Raw genomic sequence first — 21,654 nt, forward strand, 5'->3', positions numbered from 1 at the left:
CGGCTGACGTGGTTGAGTGTAATCACTCCCGGGTCGAACTATTTGGATCAAGATTATTCAATTATATAGGTTTAGCAAATTAAGGATTAAGATTTCGATAAGGTATGTTACTTAAGAGTGTTTGTTGTGTGCTTATAGTATGTATGGAATTTACATACGTACTAAGCTTGCGAAGCTATCTTTGATAATACCATTAGTAACTTGCAAACTCACTCGGTATTTTTCCAAATACTGACCCCTCACTTTGATGTTTGCAGGTAGTCAAAGTCGGATCAGACAAACCACCTTCGTTGTGCTAGAAGTCATTGGACTTGCACAAGTATGAGTTCATAGAGCTGCAGTAGTCAGTAGGTGTCAGTATTAAATAGACGGTTTGACTTCAAACAATATTTTGTATTATAAACTCTAATATAATACTTTACTATTTATAATGGTATTATCTACAAGAGTTTTTTTGAAAATGTTTTATATAAAATATTATACTTTTAAATGCGAAAAAATTATTAGTGGGTTTAGACTTGCTACGGGTTTTGGAGCTACCACTCCCATTGCCTAGCGCCGGTCTCGACTCAATAATCTGGGTCGTGACAGAAACGTTTGCCTTAAATCGCTAAAAAGGTGAAATGTTTTGTAGCACTCCGTATTTTTTTCGTACTAGTTTCGTTAAGCTTACCGATCACATTGGGATTTGTTTGCATAGTTCGACTACTTAGATTCGTGGTTTGAAGGTTCCAAACCTTTTTATATGTGTTTTGAAGTGTCTTGGTGTGGTCTCGGAGTATAGAGCGGTTCCGAGCTCATGTTCAAAAAATTCAATTTTTTATCGGAGGGAGAAGGATATCGCGTGCGCGATCTTCCTATGTCGCATGCGACTTGTGTATCGCGGGCGCGATACACGTGTATCGGGCGAAATTCGTGAACTGTTCAGTTCGCAGATTTCTATTTAAACTCACCTAATTCGACCTAATCATATTTTACACTTTTTCTAAAACCCTAAAATTGCACCTACACTCTGAATATCACCTCTCATTGATTCCTTAGCCCATTTTTATCCTTGGTAAGTGTTTTCCATCATTCCTTTGTTGTTTATCATTATTCTATCGTTTTTGTCTTTTGTTAAATCAATAACTCTATGTGTTTATGATTTGTAGGCTGATTTTGATCTTAATATTTATGGGTTTTCTTCCTTTGGTTGTTCTTAATCTAATTCAAGAGGTTAGTGGCTCTAAACCTTTATTATGGTTTTTTGAGATTGCTAGATAATGTGTTGTTTCAATACTTTGGGTGGCTTGGCTTGTATTTGCTATTTTTCCGTAATTCTAAAATATGTAAATGTTGATTAGTTTTGTTGTTGGCTTGTTCATGTCACATATTCATTGGGTGAATTGAAATAATGCATTAAGTGCTTAGTTATATCAATTTATTGATGTCTTTGATTTGAAAATCCTATTTTAAGGTTAAACTAAAATCTGAAAATTTTATAAGTTTGAATCATAGGTTGTTGGATTCCTAACAATAATTTGGGTGACTTGGATAAATCGTTTAAATGATTTAAGGTATCTCTTGGCTTAATTTTTTGTACTGTTTTGGTGGAAAACTAAAAGCTGTAAATGTTATTTTAAAAGTTAAAAGGTTGTTAGTTTAGAATTCTTACCTTGGCTGATTTGAGATAATTGGCTAAAGGTATATTATATGTTAATGGTGGATCTAATTGAAATAAATCGTTGTTTTAAAAGGTTAACTAAGGGTTGGAAATCGAATGGCACTATTTTATTTTGAATAAGTAAAAGATGTTAGCTTATTCTTTTGTTGTGGGTTACCAATGGGTTAAGTGAGATATAAGGCATGTAAATTGTTATATTGTGATGTTATTTTTGGTTAAGTTATTTAGTTTCAATGTGATAAACGAAAGGAGTTGAATCTTGTGGATTCCATTTAAGGTGATGTAATCAAGTCGCATATATTTTGGGTGTTATTTGCTAAGTGTCAGCAAGCTTATTGACTTGGGTTGTTTTCTAAGTTTAAAGCATGATTAAATTAGGGTATGAGTTCTTATTTAAATGACTTTTCTTTATTTGAGGATTGATTTAAACTTTAGTTTTACTTTCTTTTTATGGTTGGGTCGGGTTAGATTTGTGTCGCCCGACATGTTGTGTTGAGCTATACTGCAGTTAAGGCTAACATACCACTTAGGGAAAACTCTTTGGTTTTGAAAAGGCTATTTAAGTATTTAAGAACTATGGCGTTCTTTTCAAAGATAAGAACTCACGTAAGCTTAACTTGCCTAACTTGCTATTTGGTTGTGTGTATACTTTGGTCGTGATTTAGTTGTATCTTGGTTATGTTTGAAATTCTAGTCCTATGTGGTGTCTAGTATTCTTAGAGTTAGCAGTTGTTTGAATTTTAACTTATATAATATTTTAGACCCGTCGACTGCTCGTGCTTCGGAGTCTATGCAGAGTTAGATGTTTGCCAAGATTCACTTGGATAAGCAAACATTGAGTTTGTAGTGTTATTTACCGCTTTATTAAGTACCGCAAGTTATTTTAGTATATCAAATGTATATGAACTGTTTTTAAGCGACTGTGGATCTGGATTGAAACGAGCTACTCGATAGGCGAGTATCGAGACTGTGTGAACCAGTAAGTACTTCGGGAATTGCTGGCCAATGTCTGGCCTACTTTGGGAATCGATGTAGATTTGTTCCCATCTACATTTGATTATACTTTGGGATTATACCTTGGGATTTCATTTCAATATTGTATTTCCATAATCGAATATATATTAGTATAAAAGGATTTATTAAGGTTTTTAAACTTAATAAATGTAAATAGCATTATGAACTCATCTCAGTATATCTGACCCCGTTGTTTTCCCAGGTTTTCCAAGCTTATGATTTTGAGAGCGTTGGTCATCTCCGATTCTTTGATTCCTCGGAGGTTTTTTTATGTTATTAGACTAGACAACTGTTTTACTTCTTAGACCGCAGTAGAACTAGATTAGTGTTTGGTTCATATACTTTAGATTGTCGTATTGGTACGACTGTTTTATATAACTTTGGCATGTTATACTATATTATTATATATGAGGCATATTTTGTAGTTTCGAATTGTTATCAAAGGATTATATTAGAATCGTGATATAAACTGCTAGACTTAGGTTGAAGTCTCGGTTGACCCCGAGCATTGCTTTACTTGCAGGTTTATATTGAATATATGTTTATCTGCGAGGCTTGCTACAGGTTTTAGTATGACCATACCCATACCCTAGCGCCGGTCGCAATTCATGAAATTAGGTCATGAAAAAGTTGGTATCAGAGCTTTAGTTTCGAACGAAGGGCAAATTTTTGCATGTTATGTGTTTACTGCTTTAAGGCATGTTAAGTGCGGTTGTGTCATAGGATCTACTACTGAAATTTGGATTCAAGTCTTGTCTTTTGAAACGTCATTATTTTTTTTCAAAACTTTCTACCTTTACCTTTAGGAGTGTTTAGCGTCGGTCTTATGTATTTCTGATGCTTTACTTTTGAAAATTTATGTTTTACTTTGGAATTCTTTCGTTATTACTTTGGATGAATTATTGGCTTTTGTGCCATTTAAGATATACTTTGGCTGTTTCCTTGAGGGCTTTGTTTTGAGAATCATTTTTTTCATTTTTAGGAATGAATACTCGTGGGCGTGCTGCAGCTCAGGCTGAGGCTGAGGCAGATGACGCTATGTCGATTGAGGTTGATCAGTATGAACCGGTGGTTCAAGCTGGTAAAAGATGTGCAGGCGGAGGTCAGGCTGGTAGAGGCCAAGCCGACAAAGGCCAGGGCGGCAGAGGACGGGCTGGAATAGGTCACTCTGCTGGAGGCAGAGGTACGGGACGTGGTGGTGCAAGCGTTCAGGAACCAGGTGTACCACATGCCCCTATGGATCCGTTCGACTTCACTACTTTTCTGGTTGGGATCGCTGCACTCCAGAATAATCAGGTGCAACAATAGGCGGGTCAGGTCGCCATGCAGAACCAGTATTCTATGCTGGGACAGCTTACACAGTAGCAAGTGCCACAGGTGGTGGTGTGGCAGTTGGTGGTGGCGGTACCGCTGACAAGGATTTGGTGTTGGCTTAAACGAGGGTGAAGCCGACTGATTTTGAGGACGACAGTGATGCTCTAGAGTTTCCGGAGAAGGTTTAGCAGAATGCTCATAGGTTGCAGGCTACTGAGAGGCAGACTGTTATGATAGTGGAGATGTCCTTGAATTGTCCTGCAAATGACTAGTTTCGTAGGGTCATTCGTCCTGATATGGAAACTATTACTTGGGCAAATTTTGTGACTCGATTCAGAGTTTTCTACTTGCCTTTTAAATGACAGAGGATTATCATGACAAGTTGCTGGTTTTGGATAGAGGAGACATGTCGGTACATGAGTATATGACTGAGTTTTTGAGGCTGAGTCGTTTTTCCCCAGAGCTGCAGACTGAACAGATGAGGGTGAACCACAGGTACGTGAAGGGTCTAGGTGCTGAGTTTGTTTATCTTCTGACTGAGACGCACAAAGACTTTACTATTGTAGTGGACAGTGCTCGTCGGATGGAGAATACATTACTGCATTTTGGGAAAAAGCCTGAGGCCAAGAAGGCGGGCGGTGCTGTTCAGAGTGGTGGCAGCAGAGTGGTAGCAGCAGCTATCATTCCAAGTCTTCCCAGTACAAGAGTAAGAAGGGGTTTGATCCTAAGGGGTATCAGCCGTATTCCCACAATTCTGGTCATAGTGGTGGTAGCCGTAGTTCTAAGCGTGGTAGAAGTGGAGCTTTCAGTGTTCCTTTTTGTCAGAACTGTAGGCGCATGCACTTTAGAGTTTGTATAGTAGCACCAAGTAGTTGCTATGCTTTTGGCCAACCAGGCCATTTTCCTAGGGACTGTCCGACATATGGGCAGCAGGTGTCGTCGGCTAGTGTTGCTCAGCCGTCTTTTCAGCAGCAAAGATCTGCTTTTGCTCCTTCGGCAGGGTATTCTCAACCTGCCGGTTCGTTTGGTGGCCAGCGGGGCCGTGGTTTATGAGGACGTGGTTTTGGTGGCCGTGGTAACGGTTGTAGAGGTTCGGTTAGTTACAGTTCTACTCAGGAACCGCAGTAGGGATAGGGTCATGCTAGAGTGTTTTTTTGACTCCTCGGGATGCTCATGCATCAAATGCCGTGGTGCAAGGTACAATCCCGATATCCTTTTAGATGCAATGGTTTTATTTGATGCGGGTGCAACCCCTCTTTTGTTACTTCGAGTTTTGCTGCTAAGTTGGGTGGGACACCATCTAGGTTGTTAAATCTTTTATCTATATCTACACCTTTGTCTGACTATGTTGTGGTGGACGTGGTTTATCCGTCCTGTTTTATGGTTATACATGGTAGGGATCTTAGTGTTGATTTTGATTATGCTTGACGTGTTATCTTTTGATGTGATCTTGGGGATGGATTGGCTTTCACGCTATTTTGCTTCGATCGACTGTCGAGGGAAGTCGGTTGTGTTTGGGATTCAAGGTGATATGCCTTTTTCTTTCTAACGGGAGAAGGCGGAGAAACCTAAGAAACTCATTTCGGCAATCAAGGCCAAGCGTATGATGGTAAGGGTTGCGATGGTTTCTTAGCGGTGGTTCATGATTTAGAGGTTGACAGTGGTGATGTTCATAGTGTTTCGATTATGAATGAGTTCACTGATGTGTTCTCAGAGGAGTTACATGGATACTCATCTAATCGTGACATCGAGTTATGTATTGATGTTGTTCCTAGAACAACTCCTATTTCGATACCTCTGTATCGGATGGCTCTTGCAGAGCTGAAAGAGTTGAAGGAACAGTTGCAATAGTTGCTGGATAGTGGTTTCATCAGACCGAGTACTTCTCCGTGGGGTGCTCCTGTAATGTTTGCCAAGAAGAAGGATGGTTCCTTTCGGCTCTGTATTGGCTACAGAGAGCTGAACAAGGTTACTGTCAAGAACAAATACCCTCTTCCTCACATTGATGATTTGTTCGACCAGGTGCAAGGTGCGAAGTATTTTTCTAGATTGACTTGAGATCCGGATATCATCAACTTCGGATTCGAGACGTCGATGTGCCTAAGACTGCTTTCTTAATGTGTTATGTACATTTTGAGTTCATGGTAATGTCATTTGGGTTAACTAACACACCAGCAGCGTTTACAGATATGATGAATCGGGTATTCAAGTCATTTCTGGATCAGTTCATTATCATGTTTATTGATGACATATTGATTTACTCTCGTAGCGAGGAGGAGCATGCTTTCAACTTGAGGACGATAATGTAGACTTTGTGTGAGCATCAGTTGTATGCCAAGTTCTCAAAGTGCGAATTCTGGTTGGATCAAGTTACTTTCTTAGGACACGTGGTGTCAAAAGATGGGATTAAGGTTTATCCGAAGAAGATTGAGGCGGTTATGGATTGGCAGAGGCCGAGGTCATTTACCGAGATCAGAAGTTTTCTTAGGTTAGATGGCTACTATCGTCGGTTCGTGCAGGATTTCTACAGGATATATGCACCGTTGACTAAACTGACACATAAGGGTGTTAAGGTCGAGTGGACTGACAAGTGTGAGGCAAGCTTTGAGAAGCTGAAGGAGATTTTGACTACAGCTCCTGTGTTGGCTTTTCTATAAGGCATTGAGGGGTTCACTGTGTATTGTGATGCTTCTCGTATCGGTTTGGGTTGCTTGTTGATGAAACATTGAAAGGTGATTGCCTATGCTTCTCGCCAGTTGAAGAAGCATGAGGTGAATTATCCTACTCATGATCTGGAGTTAGCAGCTATGATTTTTGCTCTTAAGATTTGGAGACACTACTTGTACGGTCTGACTTGCAAGATCTTCACTAATCATAAGAGTCTGAAGTATATCTTTGATCGGCGCGAGTTGAATCTGAGGCAGCGGAAATGGCTGGAGTTGCTGAAAGACTATGATTGTTCTATTCAGTACAATTCTGGTAAGGATAACGTAATAGCCGATGCGTTGAGTCGTAAATCTTCGGGTAGACCATGGTTCGCGAGTGGCATAATTTGTTAGCTTCGGGATTCGAATTTCAGGTATCTCAAAGGGCTGTTTGTTGCACAGTTACAAGTGCAACCGGTTTTGATTGATAGGATGAAAGCTTTACAAGCTGTGGATCCACAATTGAAACGGATTATGGATGAGATTCATTTGGATGGGAACTATGAGTTGGTTTTTGTGAATGGAGTTCTCAGGTACGGTTCTAGACTGTGTGTTCCGAATTCGGATGGCTTTAGAGACCAGATTCTGGAGGAAGCGCACAAGTCAGCTTACAGTGTTCATCCGGGTTTTACCAAGATGTATCATGATCTCAAGGGTACATACTGGTGGAGTGGAATGAAAAAGGATGTTGCAGAGTTTGTATCCAAGTGTTTGACTTCCCGGCAGTTAAAGTTGGAACACCAAAGACCGTTTGGATATCTGCAGCCGCTACCTATTCCAGAGTGGAAATGGGAGCGTATCGCTATGGACTTTATGGTGGTTTACCACGTACCCAAAAGGGGTATGATTCGATTTGGATGATTGTTAACCGTTTGACTAAGCCAGTTCACTTCTTACCGATCAAGGTTACATATCAGGCTTCGAAGTTGTCACAGTTGTACATCGATCGGATTGTTAGTCTCCATGGTGTACAAGTGTTGATAGTTTCGGATAGAGGTTCATTGTTCACCTCTCGGTTTTGGAAGGCATTGCAGGAATCTTTTGGGTTCGAGATTAGATTTCAGTATTGTTTTTCATAATCAGACAAACGGTCAGTCTGAGAGGACGATTCAGACTTTGGAGGATATGCTTAGGATGTGTGCTGGATTTTCAGGGTAGCTGAGATACTCATTTGCCTTTGATTGAGTTTTCCTACAACCACAGATACCATGCTAGTATTGAGATAGCACCATATAAGGCTTTGTATGGGCACAAGTGTCGATCTCCTATCTGTTGGGAAGAGGTCGGTGAGCGTAAACTTTCTAGAGCAGAGATCATTCAGATTACCTCTGAGAAGGTACCTTTGATCAAGAGTAGGCTTGAGATTGCTTTTAGTCGGCACAAGAGTTATGCTGATCCTAAGCGGAAGGATTTTGAGATTCTGGTTGGCGATTATGTGTTTCTTCAGGTTTTTCCTATGAAGGGCGTTGTGAATTTTTGTGTTAAGGGAAAGTTAGCACCGAGGTTCGTTGGTCCGTATGAGATTACAGAGAGAGTTGGGGCAGTTTCTTATCGTCTAGCTTTGCCGCCAGACACGTCTTTGGTGCATCTAGTGTTCCATATCTCGATGTTGCGGAAGTGCGTTTCTGATCCTTCCCAAGTGATTGTACCGCAGAGTGTTGAGATTGAACAAGAGCTAACTTATGAGGAGCAGCCTGTTGAGATTGTTGATACGCAGATGCGTAAATTGCAGAACAAGGAGATTCCGATGGTCAAGGTTCTGTGGCAGAATCACTCTATAGAGGAGTGCACTTGGGAGACGGAGTCCGATATGAGGAACCATTATCCTTTCCTCTTTCCTTGAGGTACGTTGGGTTTGTTGTTGTTTTTATGCCATGTTAGTACTTTGGGTTTACTGATAGTTTTGTGTTTGATACTTTAGGTTTGTGCTACGTGTACTACTTTGGTATGTTTATATGTGTTTCATGCTTAGTTTTGTTCATGTTAAAATCGAGGACGATTTTGTTTTTAAGTTGGGGAGAATGTAGCACCCCGTATTTTTTCGTATTAGTTTTGTTAAGCTTACCGATTACTTTGGGATTCGTTTGGGTAGTTCGACTTCATAGACGTGGTTCGAAGGTTCCAAACCTTTTTATATGTGTTTTGAAGTTTCTTGGGTGTGGCCTCGGAGTTCGGAGCGGTTCCAAGCTAATTTTCAAAAATTCAATTTTTCATCGGAGGCAGTAGGATATCACGGGCGCGATCTTCCTATGTCGCGGGCACAACTTGTGTATCGCGGGCGCGATACAGGTGTAGCGGACGCGATTCGTGAACTGTTCAGTTCGCTGATTTCTGTTAAAACTCACATAATTCGACTTAATCAGATTTTACTCTTTTTCTAAAACCCTAAAATGACACCTACCCTCTGAATATCATCTCTCATTGATTCCTTAGCCTATTTTTATCCTTGGTAAGTGTTTTCAATAATTCCTTTGTGGTTTAATCACTATTCTATCGTTTTTGTCTTTAGTTAAATCAATAGCTCTATGTGTTTATGATTTGGCGGCTGATTTTGATCTTAATATTTCTAGATTTTCTTCCTTTGGTTGTTCTTAATCTAATTCAAGAGGTTAGGAGCTCTAAACCCTTGTTATGGTTCGCTAAGATTGCTAGATAATGTGTTGATTCAATATTTTGGGTGGCTTGGCTTGTATTTGCTGTTTTGCCTTAATTCTAAAATATGTAAATGTTGATTAGTGTTGTTGTTGGCTTGTTCATGTCGCATATTCATTGGGTGAATTGAAATAATGGTTTAAGTGCTTAGGCATATCAATTGATTGATGTCTTTGATTTGAAAATCCTGTTTTAAGGTTAAACTAAAATCTGGAAATTTTATATGTTTGACTCATAGGTTCTTAGATGCCTAACAATACATTAGGTGACTTGGATAATTTTTTTTAAATGATTTAAGGTATCTCATGGCTTAAGTTTTTGAACTTAAAATCTTTTTTGGTGGAAAACTAAAAGCTGTAAATGTTATTTATGAAGTTAAAAGGTTGTTAGTTAACAATTCTTACCTTGGGTGATTTGAGATAACTGGCTAAAGCTATATTATATGTTAATGGTGGATCTAATTGGAATAAATAGTTGTTTTAAAAGGTTAACTAAGCGCTGGAAATCGAATGGTACTATTTTGTTTTGAATAAGTAAAAGATGTTAGCTTATTCTTTTGTTGTGGGTTAAGTGAGATATAAGGCATGTATGGTGTTGTAGTGTTGTGTTATTTTTGGTTAAGTTATTTAGTTTCAATGTGATAAATGAAAGGAGTTGAATCTTGTGGAATCCATTTAAGGTGATGTAATCAAGTCGCATATACTTTGGGTGTCATTTGCTAAGTGTTAGCAAGCTTATTGACTAGGTTATCTTCTAAGTTTAAGGCATGATTAAGTTAGGGTATTAGTTCTTATTTAAATGACTTTGCTTTATTTGAGGATTGATTTAAACTTTGGTTTTACTTTGGTTTAAGGTTGGGTCGGGTTAGACTTGTGTCGCCCGACATGTTGTGTTGAGCTATACTGCAGTTAAGGCTAACACACCACTTTGGGAAAACCATTTTGTTTTGAAAATATTTAAGTATTTAAGAACTATGGCATTGTTTTCAAAGATAAGAACTCACTTAAGCTTAACTTGCCTAACTTGCTATTTGGTTGTGTGGATAATTTGGTTGTGTTTTGGTTGTACCTTGGTTATGTTTGAAATGCTAGTCCTATGTGTTGTCTAGTATTCTTAGAGTTAGGGGTTGTTCGGACTTTAACTTATATAATGTTTTAGACCCGTCGAATGCTCGTGCTTTGGAGTCTACGCAGAGTTAGCTGTTTGCCAAGATTCACTTGGATAAGCAAGCAGTGAGTTTGTAGTGTTATTTACTAGTACTGCAAGTTATTTTTGTATATCAAATAATTATGAACTGTTTTTAAGCGATTGTGGATCTGGATTAAAACGAGCTACTCAATAGGCGAGTATCGAGACTGTGTGCATCGGTGAGTACTTTGGGAATCGATGTGGATTTATTCCCATCTACATTGGATTATAATTTGGGATTATACCTTGGGATTTCATTTCAATACTCTATTTCCATAATCGAATATATATTAGTATAAAAGGATTTGTTTTAAGGGTTTTAAACTTATTAAATGTAAATAGCATTATGAACTCATCTCAATAATCTGACCCCGTTGTTTTCCCAATTTCTCCAGGCTTATGATTTTGAGAGCGTTGGTTATCTCAGATCCTTTGATTCCTCAGAGATTTTTTATGTTATTAGATAAGTCAACTGTTTTGCTTCTTAGACTGCAGTAGAACTAGTTTAGTGTTTGATTCATATACTTTGGATTGTCGTATTGGTACGAATGTTTTACATAACTTTGGCATGTTACATTAGATTATAATATATGAGGAATGTTTCGTAGTTTCAAAATGTTATTAATTGATTATATTATAATCGAGATATAAATTGCTAGACTTAGGCTAGAGTCTCGGTTGCCCCCCGAGCATTGGTTTTCTTGCAGGTTTATATTGGGTATATGTTTATCCGCGAGGCTTGCTACAGGTTTTGGCACGACCATACCCACACCCTAGCGTCGGTCGTGATCCATGAAATTGGGTCGTGACACGTTTGGATTTGTTTCATGAAGATTTTGGTTTCATAACGTTTGTAAATGTTTGGCTTAAATCCCCAAAAAGGTGAAACGTTTGGATTTGTTTCGTAACATTTGTAAATATTTGGCTTAAATCGCTAAAAAGGTGAAACGTTTGGATTTGTATTGTAACGTTTGTAAACTTTTGGCTTAAATCGCTAAAAAGGTGAAACGTTTGGCTTAAATCGCTAAAAAGGTGAAACGTTTGGATTTGTTTCAAAACATTTGTAAACGTTTGGCTTAAATTGCTAAAAAGGTGAAATGTTTGGATTTGTTTCGTAACGTTTATAAACGTTTGGCTTAAATCACTAAAAAGGGGAAACGTTTGGATTTGTTTCGTAACATTTGTAAACGTTTGGCTTAAATCGCTAAAAATGTGAATCGTTTGGATTTGTTTCGTAACGTTTTTAAACGATTGGCTTATATCGCTAGAAAGGTGAAACGTTTGGATTTGTTTCGTAACGTTTGTAAACGTTTGGCTTAAATCGCAGCAGAGGTGAAACAATTGGATTTGTTTCGTAACGTTTGTAATTGTTTGGCTTAAATCACTAAAAAGGTGAAACATTTGGATATGTTTCGTAACATTTTAAATGTTTGGATTCGTTTCGTAACGTTTTAAATGTTTGACTTAAATCGCTAAAAATGTGAAATGTTTGGATTTCTTTCGTAATGTTTGAAACATTTTAAATGTTTGGCTTAAATTGATAAAAAGGGGAAACGTTTGGATATGTTTCTTAACGTTTGTAAACGTTTGGCTTGAATTTCTAAAAAGGGGAAAGGATTGGATTTGTTTCGTAACGTTTTAAACGTTTGGATTCGTTTTAAACTTTTGGCTTAAATCTCTAAAAACATGAAACGTTTGGATTTGTTTCATAAGATTTGTAAACGTTTGGCTTAAATCGCTAAAAAGGTCAAACGTTTGGATTTGTTTCATAAATTACGTTTGGCTTAAATCGCTAAAAAGGTGAAACATTTGTTTTCGTTTCGTAACGTTTATAAACGTTTGCATTTATTTTGGAACGTTTTAAACGTTTGGATTTGTTCCATAACGTTTGTAAATGTTTGGCTAAAAGGGGAAACGTTTGGATTTGTTTCGTAACGTTTGTAAACATTTGGCTTAAATCGCTAAAAAGGAGAAACGTTTGGTTTTGTTTCGTAACGTTTGTTAACGTTTGACTTAAAATGCTAAAACGGCGTTCAAATTTGTTTTGCAACGTTTGCAAACGTTTGGCTTCAATCGCTAAAAAGAGGAAACGTTTGGATTTGTTTCGTAACATTTGTAAACTTTTGGCTTAATTCGCTAAAAAGAGGAAATGTTTGGATTTGTTTCGTAATGTTTGTAAACTTTTGGCTTAAATCACAAAAAAGAGGAAACGTTTGGTTTTATTTCGTAACTTTTGTAAATATTTGGTTTAAATCGCTAAAAAGGTGAAACGTTTGGATTTGTTTAGTAACGTTTTAAAGGTTTAGGATCTGTTTTGTAACATTTTAAACTTTTGGTTTAAATCGCTAAAAATGTGAAACTTTTAGATTTGTTACGTAACGTTCGTAAACATTTTGCTTATATCGCTAAAAAGGTGAAACGTTTGGATTTGTTTCGTTTGGATTTGTTTCGTAACGTTTGTAAACGTTTGGCTAAAATAGCTAAAAAGGTGAAACGTTTGGATTTGTTTCTTAACGTCATTAACATTAGGATTGGTTTTGTAACGTTTGTAAATATTTGACTTAAATCTCTAAAAAGGTGACACGTTTGGATTTGTTTCGTAACGTTTTATACGTTTGGATTGGTTTCGTAACGTTTTAAACGTGTGGCTTAAATTGCTAAAAAGGTGAAACGTTTGGATTGGTTTCGTAACGTTTAAAAACGTTTTGCTTAAATTGTTAAAAAAGGTGAAACGTTTAGATTTGTTTCGTGATGTTTGTAAACGTTTTATAACGTTTGTAAACGTTTGGCTTAAATCGCTAAAAAGGTGAAACATTTGGATTTGTTTCGTAACGTTTATAAATGTTTGTCTTAAATCGCTAAAAAGGTAAAACGTGAAACTTTTGGATTTGTTTCGTAATATTTTAAACTTTTGACTTACATTGCTAAAAAAGTGAAACGTTTGGATTTGGTTTAAAACGTTTGGTTTAAAACATTACAAAATAAATCCAAATGATTCGCCTTTTTAGAGATTTAATCCAAACATTTAAAACGATATGAAACCAATCCAAACGTTTAAAACGTTACAAAACAAATCCGAATGTTTCACCTTTTTAGCTATTTAAGCCAAACATTTACAAAGTTACAAAATTAAGCCAAACATTTAAAACGTTACGAAACAAATCCCAACGTATAAAATATTACGAAACAAATTCAAACGTTTCGCCTTATTAGCAATTTAAACCAAACGTTTATAAACTTTACGAAACAAATCCAAATGTTTCACATTTTTAGCGATTTAAGCCAAATGTTTACAAACGTTACGAAATAAATCCAAATGTTTCACCTATTTAGTGATTAAAACCAAACGTTACAAACGTTACAAAACAAATCCAAACGTTTCACGTTTTTAGCGATTTAAGCAAAACGTTTAATACGTTACGAAACCAATCCAAACGTTTAAAACATTACGAAACAAATCAAAACGTTTCACCTTTTTAGCGATTTAAGCAAATGTTTACAAACGTTACAAAACCAATCCAAACGTTTAAAATGTTACGAAACAAATCCAAATGTTTCACCTTTTTAACGATTTAAGCCAAACGTTTAAAACGTTATGAAACAAATCCAAACGTTTCACATTTTTAGCGATTTAAGCCAATTTACAGACATTACGAAACAAAACCAAACGTTTCACCTTTTTAGCGATTTAAGCCAAACATTTAAAACGTTACGAAAATAATCCAAACAAACGTTACAAAACAAATCCAAACGTTTCACATTTGTAACGTTTAAAACTTTACGAAACAAATCCATACTTTTAAAACCAACATTTGGCTTAAATTGCTAAAAAGAGGTTAAGCGTTTGGATTTGTTTCATAACATTTTCAACTTTTGAATTTGGTTCGTAATGTTTTAAACGTTAAAATTTGTTTCATAGCGTTTTAAACGTTTGGATTAAATCGCTAAAATGTGAAATGTTTGGATTTGTTTTGGAACGTTTGTAAACGTTTTGCTTAAAACGCTAAAAAGGTGAAACTTTTGGATTTGATTCGTAGCGTTTTAAATGTTTGGATTGGTTTTGTAACATTTTAAACTTTTGGCTTAAATCGCTAAAAATGTTAAACGTTTGGATTTGTATCGCAACGTTTGTAAACGTTTAGCTTAAATCGAAATAAAAGTGAAATGTTTGGATTTGTTTCGTAACGTTTGTAAATGTTTGGCTTTAATCGCTAAAAAGGTGAAACGTTTGGTTTTGTTTCGTAACATTTGTAAACGTTTGGCTTAAATCGCTAAAAAGGTGAAACATTTGGATTTGTTTTGTAACAATAGTGACGAAACAAAACCAAACGTTTCACCTTTTTAGCGATTTAAGGCAAACGTTTACAAAGGTAAAACGTTTGGATTGTTTCGTAACGTTTTAAATGTTTGGCTTAAACCGCTAAAAACGTGAAACGTTTGGTTCTGTTTTGTAACATTTTAAACGTTTGGATTGGTTTCGTAACGTTCGTAAATGTTTTTCTCCAATCGCTAAAAAGGTGAAATGTTTGGATTTGGTTTCGTAACGTTTGTAAACGTTTGGCTTAAATCGCTGAAAAGGTGAAACGTTTGGATTGGTTTCGTAACGTTTGTAAATGATTGGCTTAAATCGCTAACAATGTGAAACGTTTGATTTGTTTCGCAACGTTTGTTAACCTCTGGGTTCGTTTCGTAACGTTTTAAATGTTTGGCTTAAATCGCTAAAAAGGTGAAATGTTTGGATTTGTTTCGTAACATTTGTAAACGTTTGGCTTAAATTGTCAAACCTCGCCTTACTTAGGACGAGATTGACGGTTATTTAAAATATATTTTATCTCCAAATCAACATTTTAAAACGTGTTCTATAAATAATTAAGCACAAATATATGAAAAACGTTTATACAACATTTTATTTAAACCACTGTATGAAAACTAAGTATTGTTACAAACTCTTATACATATGATTCAAAATATATATTTATGTACAAATAAGTTTATTAGAAACAAAAACATCAAGGCATCTCAAAACTCGGAGATGTGGCCAACCTCTATGTCTCAAGCCCAAACTCTATGCCCAACTCCCTCTCTAGTCAACTGTACTGTAGATTGCCTTGCTAACTGAAAAGGTTTTAAAACAACTAAAATGAGCGAAAGCTCAGTGAATAGACATAACAAGCATAAAACATTTATAAACTTAAAGTAAGTATAACATATAATAAAGAATAATAGAAAACAGTTCAATACAACACAAAATTATTGTAAAGTTCATCACGAAAGCATTTACAAATATAAACGATATCAAAACAATTTCACTTCAAATATGAAATGTAGTTCATATCAATCATCAATTATAAGATTGATATATTACCCTGTAACAACAATATAAACCATAGACCAGTAATCAGGAACACAACACTGATCTACAATCTAACCAACATATCTAGGAACACTTGATGGCTAACCCTTCTCCATCATTAGCACGGCTCAGCCCTTTTCCCTTCACTGACCATCAACCAAGTGCCATGTGTCAAATGCGCATAGACACTCACAATATCTCACATGTGCATATACCTAACTCAGCACATAACCAGGTGCATATCACAACTCAGCACCTCCCAATTATATCGTTACAGAGTAGGCATATCATATAGAAAATTCTCAATTCATTTCATCAAAACTCAATACAATTCAATAACAAAACCATTTCAAATTATCATTCAAAACATAACCACAATAAAATCTACATATTGATTTAAATCGACAAATCTTTCATTTATAAACAACATTGCATAATGTATCATTTAAAACGGTCAAAGAAACCTTTTATCGAACACCTTTCGTGCATTATCAAAACAACCAAATACAACCATTTAAAACACGATAAAACTTGACATTTTGAATATCAAAATAACATATTAATTTCATTATCAAGGGCTAGTATATCTACTCACCACACAACAACCAAAACTAGTCCAAAATCACGTGACAAGCTGCCTTACTTTCTACTTGCCCCGTCGTTGCCAGAACGAGCACCTAAATGAGTAATGTAAATCACAAAACACCATCACAATCATATATACATACCTATACAGATATCCAATACTCATTGGACCTAAATTTAGATCCTACAAATGGATTTCTATATGGTTTATGTATGATTATGTACACAGCAACAAATCTGCCTTAGTAGGCAGAACATTAAGCTTCTAATCAAATATGTCCTGTGAATATTTTAGACATAAATTTAACAAACCCTCAGTTGAAGTTTTAGCCCATTGAGTCTAGAATCCAAATCAAAAAGAATTTCATAAGTTCAATATCTAAGAAATGAGTTATACCAGTTTTAGTGAGGTGAGGTCAAACTGCTTTCACAGTTGAAGTAATAAAATGACGCGGTCGTTTTAGATATCAAAAAGACAGAATCAGATCAAACTCAAAGAACAAAAGTTGTAGTAGACACTTCAACATTTCTGTCAAATTACAAATTACTCGATTTGGAGTTATATAACCCGACTTATGTGCAAAATACAGAAGCTACAATTTCTTTCACAAAACAGAACAAGACCACAACTAGGTATGCTATTGCTCAAAGCATAAATAGATGAAAGAACTTACCAATTCTGCTTTCTCACACCTTATAATGACTTAGAACATTGATAATTGAGGTTTATCTTCTGAAATGAAATTAGGGATTGAAGGATTTCGAATTTGCTCTCTTAGGTTTTAGGTTTCATTATATAAAAATAAAGAGGTGCTTTTTAACTTACTCTAAACACTTATCCTTATATATAACATATTAAGATATTTATAATGTTTAAAATCAGAAAATGAATAATGTTACCTTTAGTACTTTAACAATTCCAAGAGTTCAATTGAAACCTTAAAGATTCAATTCGTTTCAAACTCACGAAATCAACTTAGTTACCGACGAACTCCCATTTCAATTGACATGCTAAATAAACTCTAGCGTTTTATTGCATGATAATGAATGTTTAATGAATGCATAATCTAAGATTAGAGTATGGGTGTGACATAAATAGCTAAAAAGGGAAACGTTTTTATTTGTTTTATAACAATTTTGGTTTCGTAACGTTTGTAAATGTTTGGCTAAATCGCTAAAAAGGTGAAACGTTTGGTTTTTTTCGTAACGTTTGTAAACATTTGGCTTAAATCGCTAAAAAGGTGAAATGTTTGGATTTGTTTCGTAACGTTTGTAAATGTTTGGCTTAAATAGCTAAAAAGGGGAAACGTTTGGATTTGTTTCATTACGATTTTGGTTTCGTAACGTTTGTAAATGTTTGTCTAAATTGCTAAAAAGGTGAAACGTCTAGTTTTGTTTCATAACTTTTGTAAACATTTGGCTTACATCGCTAAAATGGTGAAACTTTTGGATTTGTATTGTTACGTTTGTAAACGTTTGGCATAAATCGCTAAAAAGGTGAAACATTTGGTTTTGTTTCGTAACATTTTTAAACGTTTGGCATAAATCGCTAAAAAGGGGAAACGTTTGGATTTGTTTCGTCGCGTTTTAAATATTTGTCTTAAATCGCTAAAAAGGTGAAACGTTTGGATTTGTTTCGTAACGTTTGTAAACATTTGGCTTTAATCGCTAAAAAGGTGAAATGTTTGGATTTGTTTCGTAACGTTTGGCTAAAATCGCTAAAAATGTGAAACGTTTGGATTTGTTTCGTAACATTTGTAAATGTTTGGCTTAAATCGCTATAGAGGGTTAACGTTAGGATTTGTTTCGTAACGTTTGTAAAGATTTTGCTTAATTCGCTACAGTTTGGATTTATGTCGTAACGTATCAATTAAAAGGTGAAACATTTGGATTTGTTTCGTAACGTTTTAAATGTTTGGATTGTTTTCGTAACGTTTTAAATGTTCTGCTTAAATCGCTAAAAATGTGAAACGTTTGGATTGGTTTCGTAATGTTTGTAAACGTTTGGATTGGTTTCGTAACGTATTAAATGTTTGGCTTAAATTGATAAAAAGGGGAAACGTTTGAATTTGTTTTTTAATGTTTGTAAACGTTTGGCTTGAATTTCTAAAAAGGGGAAACGTTGGATTTGTTTCGCAACGTGTTAAACATTTTGATTGGTTTTGTAACGTTTTAAACTTTTGGCTTAATTTGCTAAAAAGGTAAAACGTTTGGATTTGTTTTATAACATTTGTAAACATTTGCCATAAATTGCTAAAAAGGTGAAAAGTTTGGATTTGTTTCGTAACGTACGTTTGGCTTAGATCGCTAAAAAGGTGAAATGTTTGGTTTAGTTTCGTAACATTTGTAAACGTTTAGATTTGTTTCGTAACTTTCGTAAATGCTTGGCTAAACGGTGAAATGTTTGGATTTTTTTCGTAACGTTTGTAAACATTCGGCTTAAATCGCTAAAAAGGTGATACGTTTGGTTTTGTTTTGTAACGTTTGTTAACGGTGAAATCGCTAAAATGGCGTTCAGATTTGTTTTGTAACATACGTAAATGTTTGGCTTCAATCGCTAAAAAGGGGAAACGTTTGGATTTGTTTTGTAACGTTTGTAAATGTTTGGCTTAAATTGCTAAAAAGGTGAAACGTTTGGATTTGTTTCGTAATTAAAGGATTTGATTAGTTTTGTAACATTTTAAACTTTTTGTTTAAATCGCTAAAAAGGTGAAACGCTTGGATTTGTTTTGTTTGGATTTGTTTCGTAACGTTTGTAAACGTTTGGCTTCAATCGCTAAAAAGGTGAAACGTTTTGATTTGTTTCGTAACGTTTTAAACGTTTGGATTGGTTTTGTAACGTTTGTAAACATTTGGCTTAAATCGCAAAAAATGTAAAACGTTAAGCTTTGTTTAGTAAGGTTTTTAACGTTTGGATTGGTCGCATAATGTTTTAAACGTTTGGCTTAAATCGCTAAAAAGGTGAACCGTTTGGATTTGTTTTGTATCGTTTGAAAACGTTTGGCTTAAATCGCTAAAAAATGTGAAACGTTTGGATTTGTTTCGTAATGTTTGTAAACATTTGGATTATATTGTTAAACAGGTGAAACGTTTGGATTTGTTTCGTAACGTTTGTAAATGTTTGGCTTAAATCGCTAAAAAGGTGAAACGTGAAACGTTTGGATTTATTTCGTAACGATTTAAACGTTTGGCTTAAATTGCTAAAAATGGGAAACGTTTGGATTTGGTTTAAACTGTTTGGTTTAAATCATTACGAAACAAATCCAAATGTTTCACCTTTTTAGAAATCTAAACGTTTAAAACGTTACAAAACAAATCCCTACGTTTCATCTTCTTAGCTATTTAAGCCAAACATTTACAATGTTACGAAATTAAGCCAAACATTTAACAAGTTGCGAAACAAATCCTAAAATTTAAAACATACGAAACTAATCCAAACATTTCGCCTTTTCAGCGATTTAAGCCAAACGTATACAAATTTACAAGACAAATCCAAACGTTTCACATTTTTAGCGATTTAAGCCAAACGTTTACAAACGTTACGAAACAAATCCAAATGTTTCACCTTTTTAGCGATTTAAGCCAAACGTTTACAAACGTTCCGAAACAAATCCAAACGTTTCACCTTTTTAGCGATTTAAGCCAAACGTTTAAAACGTTACGAAACCAATCCAAACGTTTAAAACATTATGAAACAAATATAAACGTTTCACCTTCTTAGCGATTTAAGCCAAACGTTACAAAACCAATCCAAACGTTTAAAACGTTAGGAAACAAATCCAAATGTTTCCCCTTTTTAGCGATTTAAGCCAAAACGTTTAAAACGTTACAAAACAAATCCAAACGTTTCCCATTTTTAGTAATTTAAGCCAAACGTTTACAAACGTAACGAAACAAAACCAAATGTTTAACCTTTTTAGCGATTAAAGCCCAACATTTAAAACATTACGAAAACAATCCAAACGTTTACAAACGTTATAAAACAAATCCAAACGTATCACATTTTTAACGTATTAAATGTTTGGCTTAAATTGCTAAAAAGGTTAAACGTTTGGTTTTGTCTCGTAACGTTTTAAATGTTTGGCTTAAATTGCTAAAACGTTAAACATTTGGTTTTGTTTCGTAACGTTTTAAATATTTGGCTTAAATTGATAAAAAGGGGAAACATTTGGATTTATTTCATAACGTTTGTAAACGTTTGGCTTAAATCGCTAAAAAGGTGAAAAGTTTAGATTTGTTTCGTAACGTTTTAAATGTTTGGATTGATTTCGCAACGTTCATAAATGTTTTACTTCAATCTCTAAAAAGGTGAAACGTTTGCATTTGGTTTCGTAACTATTATAAATGTTTGGCTTAAATCGCGTTTGTCTTAAATCGCTAAAAAGGTGAAACGTTTGGATTTGTTTCGTAACGTTTTAAAAGTTTGGATTTTTGTAACGTTTTAGGCATTATGAAACCAATCCAAATGTTTCCACTTTTTAGCAATTTAAGCTAAACGTTTACAAACATTACGAAACAAATCCAAACGTTGCACCTTTTTAGCGATTTATGCCAAACGTTTAAAACGTTACGTTACAAAACTAAACGTTTCACCTTTTTAGCAAACGTTTACAAACGTTACGGAACAAAACCAAACATTTCACCTTTTTACAAATTTAAGTCAAACATTTACAAACGTTACAAAGCAAAATCCAAACGTTTCACCTTTTTAGCGATTTAAGCCAAACGTTTAAAAACGATGCGAAACAAATCCAAACGTTTCACATTTTTAGAGATTTAAGCCAAACGTTTACAAACGTTACGAAACAATTCCAAATGTTTCACCTTTTTAGCAAAAGTTTATAACCGTTACAAAACAAAAAATATTTTACCATTTTAGCAATTTAAGCCAAACGTTTACAAACGTTACAAAACAAATCCAAACGTTCCCCTTTTTATCGATTTAAGCCATACGTTTAAAACGTTACGAAACTAATCCAAAAGTTTTAAACGTTACGAAACAAATCAAAATGTTTCACCTTTTTATCGATTTAGGCCAAACGTTTACAAGCTTTATTAAATTAATTCAAACGTTTCACATTTTTAGCGATTTAAGTTAAACATTTACTAACGTTACGAAACTAATCGAAATGTTTTCCCTTTTTAGAGATTTAAGCCAAAAGTTTAAAACGTTACAAAAC

The sequence above is a fragment of the Mercurialis annua genome, linkage group LG4 (assembly GCF_937616625.2).
Source record: "Mercurialis annua linkage group LG4, ddMerAnnu1.2, whole genome shotgun sequence".
Lineage (NCBI taxonomy): Eukaryota > Viridiplantae > Streptophyta > Magnoliopsida > Malpighiales > Euphorbiaceae > Mercurialis > Mercurialis annua.